The sequence below is a fragment of the Chlamydotis macqueenii genome, chromosome 1, assembly GCF_036417535.1.
Source record: "Chlamydotis macqueenii isolate bChlMac1 chromosome 1, bChlMac1.mat, whole genome shotgun sequence".
NCBI lineage: Eukaryota > Metazoa > Chordata > Aves > Otidiformes > Otididae > Chlamydotis > Chlamydotis macqueenii.
Window position 1 is genome coordinate 28785806 of NC_141556.1, and position 21165 is coordinate 28806970.

General features: G+C 45.0%; 1 protein-coding gene across 2 annotated transcripts in view; it reads right to left on the bottom strand.

Moving 5' to 3' along the window:
• FOXP2 (forkhead box P2) overlaps positions 1 to 7902 on the bottom strand; it is a 429772-nt gene extending 421870 nt beyond the window's left edge. For both annotated transcript variants that reach the window (XM_086747588.1, XM_086747580.1), the window contains exon 1: positions 7837 to 7902. The gene's annotated coding sequence lies outside the window, so the exon portion shown is untranslated. The remainder of the gene's footprint in view (positions 1 to 7836) is intronic.
• Positions 7903 to 21165: the final 13263 nt, after the last annotated feature.

Here is a 21165-nt window from a genome sequence, read left to right on the forward strand (position 1 = left end):
TTATCATTCTCCTGCTTCTCTGTGACTTGAAAGCATCATCTGGCTCCCAGACACAAAAACAAAATAAACTCACAAAAAAAAAACCAACTAACATTTCTAAATGTTCACAAGACAGAAAATCCTGGTTGTTCAGGTATACTTGAAGCCCTTTGCTGGTCAATAATAAACAGCGGCTCAAGAACAGATTGGTCACAACATCCAATGCTAAACACACCTTCAATTCTTTTACAAGAGGTCAGTCACTTAAAATAGGATTAAATACCAAATATGTTAAAGTTTCTGTCACAATACACTTAATTCCTTTTCTTAAGCAAAAGAATGTGCAAGGATTTATGACACCATGTGAAACTTCTCCTGTATATTCAGTATCGTTATCTGTTGAATTACTGACCATACGTATTCTTCAGTGTACGCTGACAGTTATTGTGTACCGAGAACAATTTACAGGCATCATCACAACATTAAAAGTAATTTAAATGCATTCAAGACTGGTAACAAATGAGTCTGAATGAATTTCTGCGTGAAGGCATTTCATGATCTTTAGCAAAGTACCATCCTAATATTTTCACAGTTTTAGCACCAATATATTCCACTAATTGATTTTCAATGAAGAATGATTTTTACCATGTATCAAGGAGTCCTCAGCACCCTTCCTCTTACACTCGCCGTGCTGCCCATATGATAATCACGTATTCCTTATTGAATTAAATACGTTCTTCTACAAAGATGAAAGCATGTTGACACAAGTGAAAAGCGTAACAGTTCAGCAGCTACGCGTATCTCTGAAGCCTGTGCACACCTGACTGCATTAGGTTTTTGTGTTTTCATTTTTAGGTCATGAGAATACTGTAAGTACTGTAATGAAACCACAATCCTGTCTGTGTTCTCTCACAGAGAAGTGCCTTGAATCATAAATATTTCAATTACTGTGTTTTAGACTCTAAAAGATGCTAGACTCTGTTTTCTACACACTTTTCTTCCCCTTTATCTTCAAAAAGGCTCTGTCTCTCCTTCGCCGCACTAAGAAAGTAATACTTTGATTCGCAGTAATTAAAAATCAACTTACAGTGCAACAACTAAGAAATAAGCTTCCAAAGACACACATTGGAATTAACAAGATCTAATATTTTAAAAATAGCTTACAGCACCCTACGGTTTCAATTGTGGCCAGCATAACCTGGGGTAACTCCCTTGCCTGCCAGACTTGCGCCTGACCACGTGCGTAACACCGGCACGTGAAAAGTTCATTATTATTTCTTCCTATAGAGGAAGCAAAGTCCAAAAAATTTATTTCATATATTGGGCACCAGGTAAAAAAATCACACTGCTCATTCTCCTGTGAGCCCAAGCTCCTCTCTTCTGAGCGGCTGCCCCCCTCCCGGCAGTGCTGCCCGCACCTTCGCTGGCTCCTGCCCAGCCACATGTTTTCCCTGGCCTCTCTCCACCACGCTCCCCAACTCTCCATTGTTTTTGTGTTGTCCCTTTCCCTTCTGAAGCCCTTCGTGGCTTCCCACTGCTGGCCCTTAAAATTTCCTCTACGTTATTTGTACATGGTAAAACCTGACAGTTTCTGATCCAATTTCCAAGGAGTTAAATGTCAACTACAGGTTTTATTACAGATATATTACCCACCCCTTGTTTTACTGAGTGGGTTACAATTCCAGGAGAACAATGTGCTTCCTCCACATCAATAGTAAGACTTACAAAAAAATAAATCAACATCATAATCGAGAGCAACTTTTTTACAATAAGACCTAGCGCTGATGGAATGGCAAAGTTTAAATGGTGTTTAGAGATATTCACCTCTTTTAAATTTTCTCTGCCGTTCCTGGGCAAATTCAAAATCAACATCTGACAGATCCTTAGGACCGTGTTACACTTGGAACAACTTGGCAACTCTGAGATCGTTTCTCGAAACACAAGTTCCTTAGTTTGCAGACTGAATTATCTGATTTGGTCTTCTTAGACAAGCAATGCAACATGCAGGGCTTGTTGAGTTGTCCTCCTTCCTTCCCTCAAAGGACAGATCACCAAAATCAGAGTGGTAATACCCACCAAGATCACACTGGTTTAACATATACATGTGCCAAAAAATGTAATTTGTCAAATTATGTCAAACACGTAATTTCAAATTACATCAAATACATAATTAATGTTTTTAAAATATGTATCATGTTGGTTTAGGTTGAGATGAGGAAACTGGACAATTGAATAAATCAGTATTAAAATTCACTTAGGGGAGAAATTCTGACCACAGTTGCAAATACGCATCATGTTGCAAGAGAAAAATTAAATTATTCTAATAGGATCATGTGTCTTCACTCAACAAAACATCAGTCTTAAAAGACACAGGAAATTTTTCATAAAAATGTAAATACTTCTCAAAATAAATAATGTGCTTAGAAAAACCCAACAACTTTCTAGTTACATGTAATGATGTACCACCTAGCCTGAAAATGTCACTCTTCAAATGAACTTCCAATTTGGGGTCCAACAGTAAAGGGTATCTCCCACAGGGACAAGGTTGGCACAGGCCCACTGGAATCCTAGTAGTCCTCACAACACCCTGGAGGCAAACTAGCTGAAACAGGACTGAGATCAGCAAATTTACAGAAACACTTAATTTGACACAATTTGCAGCCACGGCCTGGTGCACAGCAGAGGTCCAAAGGATCTGCAGACCCTGCAACCACCAACTAACTTGAAATTTCTCCAAACAGAGACATCTCACCACCCGCTTTCAGTCCCTGCTGCCCAGAGGAAGGAGGGAGAAGATCAAAGTCTCCTCGTGAACAAGTGAGCTCCACAGGTAAGCCAAAGCCACCCTCTGAATCCCAAAGAGGGCTTGGGTTTTATGATGGAGACCTGTAGTCACTCCTTCCATCTCAGAAAGGCCACCACAGGGCAGCAGGTAGGGCAGGAAGAGGGGGAACAGGGCAGAAAATGTTCCTTCTGCACGTTGAACGAAGGCGCTGCCTGTCCCTTAAACCAACCTGCCTGTTGTTCCTTGCACAGCCTGATCAATTCATCTGCATTACCTACAGCCACAGCAAAGCCCTCTGCCACTGAGCAGAAGGGACATCCCTGCTCAGGGCACGTCGCGTGCGTGCAGCTCGTGGTGTCCGAGGAAACCAGCCCTACCCTCCGCGGCCAGCCTGGCTAACGTACATATTTAAATAAGAAACAAACTGCAGAGAAAGCCTTTCCAGCTCCAGACGTGTGATTACTGTTTGCAGGAAGAAGAAATAACTAAATGGATAAAAAGTTAAGCCTACCATGTTCTTATTCCCCCTGCTGAACAACCTCTACAATTTACCAAAAAGACTTAGGACAGTTAATAGCATAATACAATGCGCTTAACATCTTAATTTCATTTTTCCTTAGAACAGGAACTGAAATAGTAATATTAAACACAATTCCACACATAATTCACTCTTCAAACTTTACTTTCTAACACCATCCCAAACTACACTGTGGTGAACCAATAAACATCGCAGCAACCGTTCATTAAAGAGATTATTTTCAGCTACTTCAGTGATGACAGCATAGGCGAGCTATTGCTGGCACTTTTAAATCCAGTTTTCTGACATAAAACATGGTCTTGCCCTTAAAATGCAAACCTAGCAAAAATGAGGTGGGAAAAAAAAAGCAGAAATGCCAAAACAAATGCAAATCTTGCATCAAAGTACAGATGACTCTTACAATTTGGAATAAACATCTTGGAAGATTTTTTTTTTAAAGTAGTAAATGTGATTAAACTACTGAGAGCCTCAGAAAGGAGAAAAAAAAAAGATGAACAGTGTTAAGTGATACCTGCAGGACTACTCCTTGTTTTTATGCCATTCTGTAAGTTTTGAAATTTAAGTTTAAAACCACCCTTGGAAATTATTACCATGAGGTACGTATGCTCATTCTGTGAAGGAGCAAATGTGGAAGAAAAGCTCCAAACAACTAACAATGAACTATGTAATTGGAATTTTAAGATTAAACTGAAGTTAGTTTATTACAGCTAACCTTTTCTATAATTTCACCTTTTCTGTTCAGTTTTTCAGGTGCCATTAATTTACACATACAATCAAGGGAGATCTCGAGTCAAAACAGGACAGGGAATGGGAATCTAAATGACAAGTACTTCTTCTAACAAGGACTGGTTAAGAGGTATGCTACAGTGGCTGTGAAAAAAAAAAATAGGTAATTTGCATTACTTCTAGACCCACTAGCTGTCACAAAATTTAAAAAGAGTAATCAGTTTGAGTGTACCAAAAATTATTATTTTGCAACAAAGCTGATAGCGTTTTTCAGTTTGACCATGATTTGCAATTTTCTCCAGTCAAAATCATTCCATGGGTACTTCTCAGTGACCTATGTCCTAAATCATTTTCAATTCCTATGAGCAAGTGACCTCTTCACGATCTGACTCACAAAGAAAAAACATGATGACTCCCTTGAACCATTCTTTTTCAACCACCATCAGAATTTAATTTCTCCAAAATAAATCCAGTTAAAAAAAAAAAAATGGAACAAAAGAGTACTCACTGTTCAAGAAATATTAATTAATCACCCTATCACAAAGATAGATAAATACCAGCCCTCACATTTTGATGATGAAAAACAAAGAGGTTAAGTGACATTTTCAATGACACATAGCAAAACACTGCCACAACACGGATCACATCTCAGAAGTTTTCTATTGTTTTCAGCCCACTAGCCTTGAATAACTCCTGTGCATGCAATGCTGAGTCAGGTATATTCCTCAGAATATAAAAAGCTTATTCTAGCTCACGTAAATCAGTCCAGGAGGGGAAAAAAAAAAAAAGCAAAAAAAAAAACCTTATGACAGAGTAATTTTTTTAAATACATTCGAGTCCAACAAGAACTTTTCTAAAAATACACCGGAGTCTGACAGGAATGTTTCTAAGCAAATACATCTTTAATCTTAAAATGTTAGTTTCGATGCCTTCTATTACAGAAAGCATTTAAAAAAATGTATACGCAACAGATGACTCCCGAAAAAAACATCAGTCACTTCAAAAACCTGTGAAACTCAACATCTGACTATTGTACAAACCCCAGTACAGCTTTAAAATAGTACCATAATTCGCTGATTAAAATACCCTGAACTTGATACACTTCTTTTACTCTTCCTCACACTTGAAAAACTCTAATTTGGTTGCTCTCTATAGACTCTTTGGGAATTTTACACAAATCTTCACTCAACAGAAAGCTACAAAACATTTAATTTTTTTCCCCCCTCTCTCAAACGTTATTAACACTTCACTGTAGCAAAGATCTCGTGACAAAAGGCAAGAATCACTGAGGTTAAACTAAAGCAAAGAAATACCCAAATATTTATACAATTGATTCTGCCTAAGCTTCCCGGTAAGGTTACTGTTAAATCTTAAAGCCTACACCAACAAGGTCTCACATGAAGCAGTATATATTTCAGGTGCTATATATTCACAAAATAAATTAGGACATCTAATTACATATCTTTTATATGTCACTAAGTGACCTATCAACTGGCATGAAGGGTACTGTACGCATTTCAGAAACGCTGTATTTAAAACACTCTTTCCTTCCCCTTTCCCATCTTTTCGGGATCGACTACTCCAAGCAGTTAAATGAATGATTTAAATACACAAAAATACTACAGAACACTACCGTTTGGTAAGCACTACATTAAAACAGCAAATTGCTGCAAAACAGGGGTCTTTTCACTATCTGTATTTAATATGAACAAATTACTATCACCAGGAAAAACCTTAAATTAAAAATAACTACTAATTTGAACACTAAAATCTATATCTCACTCAAAAGGGTTTAGTGTAGCATTAGAGAAACTGATTTAATAATTAATCGTATTTTCTTTAAAGTAATATTACTAGCAGTAATGTTTTTCCGTAATGGTTTTAAATTACCTAGCACGGGAAAAAAAAAAATTAAACCTCTCAAAATCTCTTGAAACTTTGTCTCTGACTTCTTTCCCCCCTGCACCACCACAAATGAAGGTGGGTACACAGACACCGTGCACAACTTCCCAGTTCCACATTTGCAACAAAATTTCCAAGGGCCCAATCCAAGCCCACTCAGCAAACCAAGCGATTCCTTACGGATGCCAACGCAAAGATCCCCGCTTGCTTGAGCGGGTTTTGGACAGGGGCTTTTTACGCGGGGAAAAGACCCAGGGAAATAGTCTTTGGGAGGGGAAATTCTCTGTTTCTGTAAGAAAGGACATAACAAACACGGCTGCTTAAAAGAAGGGATTCCCAGGTAGAGATCACTGGGTGTTGTTCCATCTGCAGCTCTGCACCCTCTCCGTACAGATGATGATTGTATAACTTTAGATTATTTTTCACACCAGTGGCCTGCTTTCCAGCCGAACTGTCGTCATGAGTTTTAAATGAAATGTTTCCCTGCCTGCACGCAGCCCAGGCTTCGCCCCTCTGCCAGAAACCCCGTCCTGCGACCCGCACCAAGGGCTGCGCAGGCAAAGGGGGCCGCAGCCTCCCGAATCTGCGGAGAAAGAGAGCAAAACTGCCCCGCGGGACCGGCTTTACCCACGCCAGGGAAGCAGGTTCAGGGAGGCCGAGCATCCTGCCCCCGGCACAGCGAAGAGGGGAGCGGGGAGGCCCCCGGCGCTCGCCCTTTCCCTCCCCTCCCTGCCCCTGGCATTCCCGACGTGGGGAGCGAACCCCCGTGGGCCTCACAGCCCTGGGCTTGCCGCCTCTCCCCTCTCCTCCGAATTAAACTTTCAAAACTTTCCAGGGCCCGCAAGTCCTCTTGAATTTCAAGAGCCGATTTCAAGGGAAGGCCCCCACGCACCCGCCACGGAGGCTGCCTCCGGAACCCGGCAGCTCTAACATCATCATTTATTAATCCTTGGTTTTAGGCTTTTTTGTGTGTTTTTATGGGGGTGTGCAAGTGAAATGTGGGGGGGGGGGCGACTTTGTTCCCCGGCACAGCCCCAAACAGCGCCGGGAGGCAGTGCGGCCTCACAGGCACCCCTGCGGCCTTGCGCGTCCCCGCCCACGCCAGAGGGGGCGCCCCGGGGCTGCACCGCGCGGTGGGGGCGCCCCGAGGGGGCGAGCGGCTGCGGCGGAGCCTGGTGGGGGGGTGCCTCTCCTCCGGCGGGCAGCACACAAAGAAGAAACGTGACACGTTTCTTCACCCGAGCTGTCTGCTGGGGAGGTCTCGGGGAAGGAAAAAAAAAAAAAGAAAAAAAAAAGAAAAACAAAAAGAAAAAAAAAAAAGGTGACAAGAGGAAAAAGGAAAAAAAAAAACCAGACGGGGGGGCGAGCCAAGGACGGCCGAGCCTGCCGGCACACACTCCCTCGGAAGTCCGGCCCTGAGCCCTCCCCGCCCCGCACTTCTGTCCCCGTTCGGGGAGGCTACAGGTTGTTGGACTATGCGGGGGGGGGGGGGTGGGGGTTCCGCGGCACTGCGCGGTAGGAGGGTGGCCCCGCCGGCCCTCGGCCGCCCCGGGAGATTCGGGGTTGGAGGGGGGAGCTACCGCCCTTCTCCGCTCCCGCGGCCGCTCCGCCGGGTTAGTCAGGCACAGCCCAAACTCAGGCCGGAGCACACGCAGCCTCCCTGCCCCTCCATCCCGCCCCCGGTTGCGGTGCATTTTTGGGAGCGGTGCCCCCGGGTGCCGGCAGCCCTGACACATGTCACTCCTCCGGCCGCGGCCAAACTTTCCCGCGGCGGAGGCAACTCAGTGAGCGGCAGCAGGGAGAGGGGAGGGGGGGGAGCGGAGGGAAACAGCGAGTCACACCGGGGAGCGGGGGGAGGAGGGGACGGGTGTGCGGGGCGGGGGGGTGGGGAGGGGGTAGCACTTACCGGGTGCGGGGCGTCCCGGCGAGCTGACACCGAGAGAAAGGGCGAGCGCAACCGCGCGCACATGCGAAAGTCTCTGCGGGCGGAGCCGCCGGCGGGGCCCCTGCGCGGGCCGGGGGCGGGCGGCGCGCGGGGCCCTGCGCGGGCGCGGAGCGGGAGGGGGCGGCTGCTGTGCGCCCTGCCGCCGGCTGGCGCTTGCCGGTTGCCGCGCTCCCTCCCCCGGCGTGCGGGTCCGCCCGTGTGCGGAGTGTGTCGGCTGTGTGTATGTGTTTTCTTGGGAATGCAAAAAAAAAAAAAAAAAAAGAGGAAAAAAAAAAAGAAAAAACCCCGCCGCTGCACACACGGGCTCCTTTGGAGAAAGGGGAGTGAAGAGGGAGCCCTCACATGATCGCGAAGTGGCCTGCACAGAAGTGCTAATAATGCGGGGGGTGGGGGGGGAGTAGCGGAGGGGGGATGGCAACAAAAAAAAAAAAGTGCGGCGGGACGCGCCGGGCCGTGCCGTGCCCCGCTCCGCGCCTCCCCCGGCCGGTCCCCGCCGGAGCGCGGTGCTGCGGGAGGCGGCAGCGGGTCCACCTGCTGTGTAAACAAACCGTCGGGGAAGTTGTTTGCGCTCGGCGGCTGCCCCCTCCCCGCCCCCTTCCCCCCCCCCCGCACGCCCCGCTGCTCCTCTCCGCCGGCTCCGTGAGAGACACAACGAGTTTAGCAGACGGGCGGAAAACAAAGCCGGGCGTTGTGCTGGCTGCCTGCAGCTTGCTGCGGCCCTCGGGCCGCGGCAGGCCCCGGGGTGGTGGAGGGGGACACGCGTAGGAGGGGGCTGGCGGGGCGGCGGCGGCGGCTTTGCTGAGGGGGCACGCGTGGGCCCTGAAACTTTCTGTCGTTCTCACTCACCGCGGTATTTCGGAGCAAGGTGCAGGCTGCCCGCAGCGGGGACCGGCGTGTCTAGCGGCGGCCCGGCCCGGGGGGAGAAAAAAAAAAAAATTATAAAACCAAAACAAAACCACCCCACTTTTAAGTGATTCCCGAGTCGGGGAGCGAGGGGAGAGAAGTGATGCCGCTCCTGTCCTCCCTCGTCCCCGCCGCCGCTCTCGGTCACTTGGCGGGCGGTGGGGTGGAAAGAGTCGCGTGAGCGCGGAAGGGAAGGCAGGACACCCGCGGAGGGGATCGTAGGTTTCGCGAAACCCCGACCCCGCGCTTTTCTGGCGGATTTGAGTGAGGAAGGCTCTCCGCGCGCGCGGAGGACCAAGATCAGAAATGACTGTCACTCGGGGTGAAGAGGCACCGCATTTATTACAGAAAATTCCAAAATCCCACAAACTTTGCCGCTCGCTGTTCCGGGCGGGCTGGGAGACCCGAGTGCCCGCTGCCCGCCGCGCCGCTCGCTCCCGGGGAAGCCGGCGATCCCCGCCGGACGTGCTGCCTGCCGGCCCCCGGCGGCACCGGGCGGGGAGGGGGGTGAGGGGGGAGCCGCTACCGCGGAGGCGGAGCCGCCACAACTCTGGCAACTCAGCGGGGCCCCCGGCCGCGGACCTCCCCCCCCCGGCCCCGCCGCGTACCCTCCCGCCCGCGGCGACTGGGCCGGGGGCCGGGGCGGCGGCGGGGCCCCGTGCGGGGCGGTGGCGGGGCGGCGGGCAGCCAATGGGGCGCGGCCGGGTTCGCGAGGTGAAAGTTCATCGCCGGGGCAGGCTCGCGGCGGCCGCCGCGGGGGCGCGGCGCTGCCGATGGGTGGTCGTAAAATTTATTGATTTGCTACCCGCGACTCTTTTGTCTCGTCCCCCCCACGCCCCCCCCCCGCCACCCGCGCCCCGTCACTGCACGGGTTACCGGAGCGCTGCTTGCTTCGGTTTGCGAGCGCAACGGTTGCGGTTGACGCCCGCCGCACACCCCGCGGGGCCCCCGGACAAAGTTTCCGCGGGCAGCCACTCTCCGCAGCCCCGTGCCCCGCGGGCCGGCAGAGGCTGGGGGGGAACTGCGCGGGGCCTGCCGCCCCGCTCCCCGCCGGCGCGCAAACGAAATCGGGCCCCGCAGGCTCCGGCCGCCGGCGGGCTCGGCGGGCAGCGGCGCGGGGCGGCGCGGGGGCGCAGGTTGCGCGGCCCGAAGGCCGCCACCCTTCCCCTCCTCCGCGCCGCGGGCGGGCGGGACGGTGCGGCCCTGGGCAGCAGCGGGGCGGCTCTCCCGCAGCAGCCGGCGGCCGGACAGGGGTGTCGGCAGAACGCGCCGTGCCCCGCACTTGTTGGGGCGGGACCCTCGCGGCACCGAACCGGCGGGGCGGTCTGGGTCAGCCCACGGCCACCGGTAACTTCGTTGGGCGCCGAGCGGATGCGGCGTCCCCAAACGGACGGGAAGAGCGTCCCACAGCCACCACCACCCCCCGCCCGCCCACCCCGGGCCGCCGCCGTCGGGCCGGGTGCCCTCCGCTCCCGCCGCGCTGCTAGCCCCGTGCCCCCCGCCCAGGCTGCGCTTGGTGCCGGGGAGATGTGCGACCCCCCAACCCCCTCCATCGCCCCCCCGGCCCCTCTGTCCCATGGGCAGAAGCGTGTGAGGAACAACACGGCCCTCGGCTGCTGAAATTACTCGGCGTCGCTCGTGTCTGCCCGGCGCGCCGGTCCCACGCAAAATTAAGAGCTAAGCAAACACACTTTTCCGACTCTTTTTTTTTTTTTTAAATATTTTACAACGACGATTACAGAGTAAAATACAACGGGGCTTTCTAATGAAAAAAGCTGGTGCGTTTTATTTGTTCCTGTTTATGGTTCGAGATTTCATCTACACAATTGTATTTCTCGCTTCAAATAAACCGCTTTGAAACCGTCTTCCTTTAATTAATTTAATGTATTTTCTCCATGCAGGTGTCAGTTTGCCGTTAGGATTGTTTAGAAAGCAAAGGAGAAAACAAACAGATTCTTCTTTCAAAGAGGTTCGTTCCGCTTCCTCCCCGCGCACAGCTCCCGAGACACTTCGGAAAGAGCAGAAAATGCTGGTTTTAACCGAAGTCAAATCTGTATTACAACATCAAAGCGAAGGGAGACGTTACAAAATTGGTGGAGTTACACCACCATCTGTCGTTAAGCTTCGGGACTACAAAAGTTCAGACCTATAATAAATCTTAATGAGCGCTGGCAACTTTCTTTTTTTTTTTTTTTTTTTTTGTCTTTCGCCTAGAAATCTCCCCTCCGTGACACGGTGGGTTTCTTAGCGTGGGTTGAGCATCCCGGTGACAGCTTGCCAGTGTCCTTCACAGATGTGTCTGTCCTTTGCTGCTTGCCTCGCCGTGCTCTGCGAGCCCAAAGGGTTCGTTCTGGCACCTGATGGCCTCAAGAAGTTGCTCTTCGCAATGCGCAGGCACTCCCACTTCATGGTACTTCTTGGCCTCAGGACGTTGCATTAATAAAAATCAAAAGCAAAGCTTAAATAAATAACAACAAAAAATAGAAATCCAAACTTAACAAAAACAACAACAACAACAAAAAAACCCTTCAGATCTCTTATCTCCCCAGCTGTAGGATTCAATGTATTCCACTTTGTATACCTGTCCTTTTGCAATGCTGCATCCGGAAAAGGAAGACAGAGAAAACACACCTTGGAATAGTGTCTGAAAGAAGCAGTGATGTCCTAATGCAACCTCTGATTACTCTTAATATTTCAAGAGCTGTAAACGAATCCTTAGCAGAGACACAAAATTGTTTTATATTCCTCAGTGTAAGCATGGTACCTGCTGTGTCCATGTAAGAGCTCCCCATCAGACTTCAGCTCTTATAAATTCTTCAGTTAAAGGACTTGCCAATGCCCGTTTGCCATAGTTACTGAAGAATCAAGAAGGAAGGAGTGTTTCCTTTGGGATTTTCTCGGTACTGGTGTTCCTTGTGTTTTGGAGGCCAATTGCTGCTCATGCAAGCAGGGTTCCTCACAGAACCCCACCATGAAAACCATCAAGTTGGAGAGACTCCAGAGAAGAGCCACGAAGATCAGAGGGCTGGAGCACCTCTCCTATGAGGACAGGCTGAGAGAGTTGGGGTTGTTCAGCCTGGAGAAGAGAAGGCTCCAGGGAGACCTTATAGCAGCCTTCCAGTACCTAGAGGGGGCTTATAGGAAAGACGGAGAGAAACTCTTTAGCAGGACCTGTTGTGGAAGAACGAGGGGTAATGGTTTTAAAATAGAGGGAGGTAGATTCAGATTAGATATTAGGAAAAATTTTTTTACAATGAGGGTGGTGGAACACTGACTGGAACAGGTTGCCCAGAGAGGTGTTGGATGCCCCATCCCTGGAAACATTCAAGGCTAGGTTGGACAGAGCTCTGAGCAACCTGATCTCGTTGGAGATGTCCCTGCCCTTTAAAGGTCCCTTCCAACCCTAACTATTCTATGATTCTAAGTTTATCATTATTTTATCACTATTTAAGGAAGGTGTAGCTTAGTAAGTATTGATCCAAATGGGTTGCTCTATAGAGTGCTTATCATTAAAAGTTGAGTTTCAGGTTGTTTTTGTGGAAATTCACAGCTTTTTTTGCCTGTCTTCAGCCTGACATGTTGCAAGTGCTCACAGTCCTTGTAATGCGATTAGCACTAAGCATTTCCCAGTACTACTCTGAGGTGACTATGGCAGTTCAACATATTCAGACAACTCCTGTTTCCCAATCTGATTCCTCGTCCCAAAAAAAATCTCAATTTCCTATGTCCTACCATTAGCTGTTGATACTCAGAAGGAAGTTTCCACTTTTAGCTTGTTGACATGTCAAATAAAATCATTTCCTCTGAAGCTATGCATCAACTTTCCAGGCTGTCTCATAAAATGTTGAATTATTCTGCAGGCAAGAAACACTTTCACCGTTCCTTTGTCTAACATGTTATTTTCATGTTATTCTGAAAAAAAAAAAATTTAAATTTTCTACGTTCTCTATAGTCAACTAAGCTCTCATAGTCAACTGAGCTCTTTGAATCAACATTGAAAGGTACGGTTTCTGAATTGGTGAGAAAGGTGTTTAACATTCATCTTGTTGAAATAAAACCTGTGACACTTTCTCTGCTTTGAGCAGTAGCAAGGCCATTACATCCAGTTACTGGTTTAGGAACATTTGGTAAAAAACTTCTATCTAAAAATTTGCTAGTCATTTCAGAGTTTACACTGCCTACAGTTTTATATATGCTCGAGTGTAATTTAGTTTTTAAGTTATTAAATGGATGTTATAGCAGCAACCAAACTAAAAAAAAAAAAACCTCAAGAAATTAAGAGTTGCTGGAGAGAAGAAAAACAAAGCACGGTGCTCAAAGTTGTCTTGCTACAGTTGGAACAAATGTTGCCCTGAGCAGTACTGACCGAAACAGAGGGATTACACTGTGCCAGTCTGATTTCTTTGATATAGGAAAAAAATAACCTGTGCAAATCTTCTACTTGATTTCTGTGTGGGGAAAACATGGCAGAATTTTTGATGTTATATTTGTCATCTATATATAAAGATGACCTAGACATCCTTCTGGACTCTGTTCCTATTTGGTGCAGCTAGGTTTGGAGAAATACGCCATGCTGACATTTCGGGTCCTGGTCCCCAGCTGTTAGTTGCATATATGAAAGTTTTATTTAGCCAAAGGTGAGGAAAGTTTTAAGACTGCTAAACCTTCTGGTGAGTTTCCAGAGTATATCCCAGGAAGCAGTATCACAAACATAGATAAACAAGTAGCTGCATGAATCCCATGAACAGCTTATAACTTCTGGAAAGTTTGGCATCTGACCTGTAAGGTGATGCGAAAATTTAGGCACCTAAATCTGAGACTGCAGTCCTCCAAGTCCTTGTTTAGCTCCCAAATGAGTTAAAATTCATAAGGTGCCAGTAAAATTTCTGAGGCTCCTAAGACACCACTTGTGAAAATACTCAACAACTGTCAGAGTCAGACTGAAAAGCTTGGTGAGTTTCCTCAGCCTAACCAACCTGAAACCAGACATCTGTAGAGCTGAGCATTAAATCGTAATTAGGAAAAATGCCCAATCAGTCCACAGAGCAGCAACTCTCTGCTCGATACGCATCCCCCCGCCTCGCTGGGCTGTGCTATCGCGCTTCTCCTGTGACTCCAGCCAGTCTTCCACCTCTGTTCCGCAAAATGACGCTGCGGCCCCACTCCGGGCCAAACCAAACCAAGTGCTTGGGTAATGGTCCTGGGAGCTGACTGATGGCTTAGACCCAAGGAGCATCTAGAAGCCAATTAGAATAGCATAATAATTTAGTTATTGTGTAAAAAAAAAAAAAGACATTGCAGCAACTCCTCTTTGCTGTCATGTTTTAAACCATCAGTGAGAACTCTTGCTGCTTTTATGAAACAGACCCTGTAAGCACCATCTCCAAAAGAGGGTTCAGGGCCCTGAATGGCAAAATAACAGGCCATAGCAATGCCAAGAAGGGCCATAGTTAAGGCAACATCTCTTCAGCCTTTCCAGCGATTCTGTTGAGCGACTCAGAGCACTGATTTGCTGTGAACTTCACTCCGAGGTTCCCAGCTTCTGTGCCCTGACACGCAGGCAGCCCAGATACCCATCTCCAGGTTACTGGTTATGTGGGACTGGTAGGACTGTATGTAGGAGCCAGGTAAGTCAAAAAGCAGGCTCAGCAGTGAAAATGTGGTCGTGACTATAAAACAGTGAGTCTTCACAAGTTCCACCGAGGTCTGAAGTCCAACTTTGTCTTTTCTATCTTGTGCTCATTTATTTGCATTTTTCCCCTTCTTGATTTCCTCAGATCAAAACTTAAGACATGGAAGCTTGCAGCAACTTTTCATTAAGGTTGACTGAAATCTTTCCAACAGGCAGATTTTTCTCTTTTATTTAGAATCATAGAATAGTTAGGGTTGGAAGGGACCTTTAAAGGTCATCTAGTCCAACCCCCCTGCAAGGAGCAGGGACATCTCCGACCAGATCAGGTTGCTCAGAGCCCTGTCCAACCTGGCCTTGAATGTTTCCAGGGATTTGTTCTGTTGCTTCCACTGTCCTCTTCTAGCTGTAGCACTTTCTCACTCCTCAGTAGAAGGTTGTGTAGAAGCATCTCTGCCCCAAGCTGTGCTCCAGCAGGAAGCGTCACCTCCAGATGAGCTGCTCGGGTCCCACGCAGAACCAACAAGGTGTGTGGGTTGGTAGAGGAGTAGGAAATGGACTTCTTGCCGTAAGGCTGTGCAAGGCCTCTGAAGAACTTGCCTCCTGAAGTCTTCACAGAGCACACACGAGTTGCCTATGAGTTATGGTTTACTCTTCCATAGCAGAAATTCATCTGCCAGAACCTGAATTTTGTGGAGGGAACAAACAAGGTTCTGCTTCACAGAGATTCTGTTCTCTTCCAGTCTCAAATGCAGTTTTCAATGCTGATGTTCGACTATGACTTTGTAACACCAAAAGAGCACATAGTTGTCTAGCTTGTTCTTCTTAAGCTAAAAATGCTTACATTTAGGGAAATGTATCTAGTAACCAAACAAAAATTACAACTGTATCTGGACAATGCTTTCCTTTGGTACCACAGACACCACACTAAAGATGCAAAATTGTGTTCAGTTTCATTGCATTTACACATCTGTAACAACATTCCAGGAATTTTGTCAGTATTTAGGGTTAGAGGACAGAGCTGTCTTTTTAGAAACCATTTCTATGTCATGCACGCAGATTAGCATGTATTAAGTAGTCGTCTTTCCACCCACAAGCACTTGTGCAGAATTCATGGGTTTGGGAAGTAAATTGAAAGCAGACTGTGGATGTTAACAATATGGTTAGACACTGGAGTTTTACGCTAGTCAAACACTAAATAAACAAGCCCCCTTTTTAGTTTTATTTAAGAGGACTGCAGGGACGCAGCCTCAAAATATGTATTTTTTAAGGCAACAGAGATACCGCCTCGTAGATGTGAATTACAGAGTTCTGTGATACAGGAGCAGCAAAGTAACTTGTTTTCCAAATTTGTACAAAACTATAATCAAATCAATGACAAAATACTACTTGCTTCCTCAGCATACCACTTGTCACTTTCCTTCAACAGTAAAACCTGCTTTTTTTTTTATTGCTACAGCTACACAGCCAGTACGCCTAGGAGGAGAATCGGAGAAATTTAGGATCACGCACCATCAACACAAGTGGATATCATAGTGCTGCTCTTCAGTCTGTCAGTTATTTTACTCATTGTGTAAGAAGCAAAGCAGTAGGCAAGGATAAGTGACTCAGAAAAACAGTACTTTTTAGAACAAATGATTTGTAAAGAAAAGAAGTGCTATCTGTAGCCTTGGACATTTGTATCAGGGCAAGAGGTTTAACAATTTTACACCTGGTTGTTTAAAAAATAAAAATGTAAATAAATTATGTTTATTTACACCGTCTTTTTTTTTTTTTTTTTTGTGTTAGACATAATTTCTTTTCATGGTACCAAGCTGCAACTACACCCAAATCTATTTAGCAATTCACAATTACTGATTGCAGCTGAAGGCTGGAAGTGTGCTAGCTCCTGTGGCCTGTATTCCCAAGGATGAGGCTCCAGCTGAAGCTTAATCTAATATTTGGAAAGTGCGTTCCAGAGTCAGCTGCTTGAACCATGTGCATCTTCCTGCCTCAGCCCAATCATCCAGCAATTTTGTGTGCACTTGCTGGGGTGCTTTGTTCCCAAAACTTTGCAGCAAGCAACTCAGCCATGGGAGAGAGGTCGACATTTTCTCATCAAGGGAATGATTCTCCCATCCATGAGTGTCCTTTATGTGTCAGACTTTCAAAAGAAGTCACCAGTTTAGGAACTAAAACAAGTGACCAGTTCAGGCTAAGGAAGTCAGCACCTTTTAAAGAGATCAAATTATCAAAGGGTACAGCTGAATCTTGAAAATCTGGTCTTTAAAAGTGCTTAAATGGATCCCCACTTCTTAAAAATCTCTTCCAGTTAGAGGTGCTACACACATAAAACTCTGGCATTCTTTATTGAAAATCTGACACTGCAGCATCCTGCTATGCTTCACGGATGCACAAAACCCCCTTTATTTTAGACTCACTGCAAATCTCTGTGGAGGAAAGGAAAAGCAGTAAGTGCCCATTTGAAGAATTACCTGTACTGCCCGTATGTCTGCATACCTCCTACAGTAATTTATTGAATTTAATGTAACAGGTGAATTGGTGCTACTTGCTGTAATAAAGGTTTAAGAGAGATTATTCTAGGAGATGATCTGCTAGTTTATTCATAGATTTTAATGGGGGCTGGTCTAGGCCTAATATAAGCATTACCTGAAAGCTTACCTGGTGCAAGCATTACTTAAAATCTACAGAAAGCCAGCTGGTTTCATGGTGACTCTGATCAGCTAACTACAAAGTGTATGGAGACAAAAAAAAAAAACCTAAAATATAAAGGTCCTTAATAAATAAGTACAATAAATCAGCAGGATACCTCTTGCATTCTGTATACTGATATGAAATCCAATTCATGTTATGGTAGTCTGTTTGTGTGTCACAGGCTATTTAAAATCTGTAACTAGTCTGGAAATGGGAAATAGTTCGTCATTTAAAAAAATAGGAAACCAGCAAGGATTTTTTTTATTTTTTTCTTCAGAATTAAGTTTTTACTTCCTTTTGGGCAGACACATTTGAAAGAGCTTTAAATATGGTGGAGAAACTTTAAAATAGTAATTAACCATCAAAATAACCCTGAACAGTTCCTGCATTGTCCTTAGCCAATATCTCCCTCTACCCACACTCATGCCAATGGATACACAACCAGCTATCCTATGATATTTCAGCATCGAATTAACCTTTGGAACTGAACAGAAACACTCACTTTGAATAGCATTCAGGTTCTGATAGCACAATAAAAGACCAAATTCTGTACGGTACATGAGCATCAGGAACCTGAATGCTAAAGAAGAGAAATTAATAATTTTCATTTATGAAACGAGTTTGTCCTAGTTGGCCTGAAGCCTGATGGGAATGCATACACATGACTGGGTTATTAAACATGGATGTTGTAACCTCCTTCAGAAAAAGTCAGAGCTGATAAGCAGAAGAACGCCATCAAACAACTGAATTTTAGGAACTTACTTAGATACTTATTTTATTAATGATGTGGCCTCTTCAAGATTCTTTAATTGTTCTGTCTTGTCAGGAGATTCATGTTGATGCTTTGAATCCCCATAGTGTCTTTCAACTAAGTATAGGAAATGAGATAAACTAGCCTTTAAAATTAAAGACTTGTTTTGGCTAATACATGCTATAACTACCCCACTGAGTAGAAGAATAGCATCATCTGTTTCCAAGTCACAACAAACTGCAAACACACACTAATGCAGGAATGTCTTAATGGAGGAAAAGGGAGTGTCCACTGCAGAGTATCAAATCATATCATTTTGGCAGTACCTTAAGTACCTACCTGTAGCAATGGAGGGAGAAAGTTGAATTCAAGCTTAATAAAATGGGATTTAACATTGCCATTTCTAAAAAATGCAATAGAATTTAAAGGGAGGGTTGCTTTTCTTCGTAATAATTTCCTCACTCACAGTGTTGCATCCCCCGTACCATGGAATTAGGGGACAGTGTCATATAAGGAAAAGGTGATCACAAAATTAAAAATTAAAAAGATAAAGCAGAATGATTTAATCATTGCACCTGATGAATAAACAGCTTTCAATTTTAGAGCAACAAAAGAGGACAATAAGCAGCAGTTACACAAGCTAGAGTTTTAAAAATAAATAGGCATAGATAATTGGTATTCAAGAGTCTTAAAAGAGTGGGATGAGGTTTTTGCTTTACCATTAATATAGATTTCCAATAAATCTTGGAAAACAAAGGAAGTTCCAAAAGAATGGATGAATGCAAACGCTCTAACTGTATTTCTAAGTGGTAAACAGGACAGCACGGATAGGCTTGACAATCTGCTATCACTCCCAAACAATGAATGACATACAGGCTAAAATGATACATGGGAAAAAGGAATGCAACACGTTCAGAGGACATTCGCTGTGAGGGGGTGAGGGTGAGACAAAGGGCCTGTGCTGGAAAAAAACCAGCACTTTTAAAAACCCACAGATAGGTAATCAACCCCATGATAGATAATCAGCCAAACAAAATTCTTGCTCAGGCCTCAGTGCAAGGCTGTGATCAGAAGGAATATATGTCCACAGCTGTAGGGAGATGGTTAAACCTGGAAAAGGCTAAAGGAAAAGTAAGAAGAATTTCAACAGATTTAAAAACATGTATCACAATATCTACAAAGCAATATGTTTTGATAATAGAGGGGTCTTCACTCTATCGGACAAGGTATGAGATTTCAAAGGATGGTATCTGCAGGGAGACAAAGTCAGAACAGAGCACATTTTTACATTAACATTTTTAACAGTAAGACTGTTCTGGACAGTAAGACCATTCTGGAATAATCTCTTACATACTCTTATGAATTCACCATTGCAATCAATTTTTAAACCAAGTTTGAATATTTTCCTATGAGTATACTATCATTAAGACAAAAATTAATTCAGGAAAATTTCATAGCCTGGGTGGTGTAGTGTTAAGGCTCCATGCTCACAATAGCCAGGTCTGAATTTCTAATCTATGAGCAGTGTTGACATTAGAATTGTCATCATCAGGTACTTAAGTCCCCATGAAGATAAATGGGACCATCCATGCCATTCCTTATAGTTGCTGTTTCAGGCAGTTTAAAAATTCAGCAACACTGCTGTTTGGGATGGCATGTGGGAAGATGTATGTATAAACAGAAAGGAAATATTCCTCAAGGAAATGTGTTATCATTATTAATATTTAAGATTTCTATTTCAATAGCAGTTAACACCTGCAAGTTGAGTACTTTTTTGTACCATGCACTGTAAAAAATCTGTTTCAGTCAGTTTACAATGGATCTTGCAGCACAATATGAAGACGACAGTAATTTGTAGCCAGGAAACAGACATAGCCATAGCTGTTGAGTGTATGCATCCTATTGCTCTGAAACACTAATTCATGCAGCGTGCATCAGTTATTACAGCACGGAAAAATTCTGAGTTCAAAGCTTAGCTGGATTCTATCTTGTAATTATTCTTGATTTTTTTTATTAATGTGCTGAAGCAAGTGTGAAAACACAAGTAGGAAACTACGGACAGCACATTTCCAAGTATTTTGTGGTTTGTTTTGTTAAACAATAGTCATAGATGTAAAATTTACAGTGTTTGGTAACCCACAAAATATCTACGTGACAGTAGTACTGTTGGTTTCGTATTTGACTTCTCTGTAACATCTCACACGAGAGTGAAACAAAGGATCTAGCCTCTCTGGTAAAGCAAAGGATGTTCCTCGCAAACTAAAACTGAGTTTTAAGAAATGTACATACCTTTTTCTCTTTTTTCTCCCTTTTCTTAATAATTTTGAGTCAAAACTTGAGTACTGGGTGCAAAAATCTCTTGTTTGAACTAGTCTGAGCAATCTCTGTGTTCGCCGCTTTCTTAATAGCTTTTCACCCTCTTGTCCAAGGAACACTTTGCAAGGCAGAGCTGCATGGACTATGATGTAATGAGATCTTGTTAGCTAAGCAAGACCAGACCTCAAGCTTAAGCAAAATAAATTCGAATAGACTCTCTGCCCCTTGACCCAGTTGTTTTGCAGTCTTTGAACAGTAAAGAAACTTGGAATTCGGTCACAGATGCCAGTGTAAAAATTCCCCTGGCTGAAGAGAACTGTTGAACGGTGTAAAACCAGAGGAGTTGGTTCCCACTGCTTTCTGTCTACTCCAAAAAAGCATGTCAAGCAAAAGAAAGGTTGGGAAATTCAGAGGGAAGATGAACTGTATCTTTACGGTGATGATTTCTGGCCGGCATATGGTCCCTTAGGGACCAAAGCCAGCTTCATAAATTAGAACCATACAGAGTTCACAAACTTATTTTATGTTGTAACTTCAACTGAGGAGCAAAGCAAGACAGGACAGGGCAGGCTGAGAAAGGAGAAGCTGTAACTAGTTCTGACAGACCCTCCAACATTTCCTCTGTGCACATTTTTGAAGAGGAGCAAATATCTCCAATAAAACTCTGTGCAAAACCAGCACTGTTTGTCCCAAAGAGCTATGATAATAAGTATAATCTTTGAATAACACCTGGAAAAATAAGGATTACAAAACAGAAGCAGCACATATCATGTACGGAGCATTTCTAATAAGTACAATTAAATTATCCTTTTCTACCAACAGAAGATTTTTTTCTATTCTCATTACTTAATGCTTTTCACTAACAAATTGTTATTTGAGAGTAGCTGGAGGGATAGTGAGTCAGTGAAACCTTGAGATTATCTGAAGTCTGCTTACTTTAAAGATGGGAGTGGGTAACCTATTCACTAAACCTCTAAAATCTGTAATTTTATGTAGG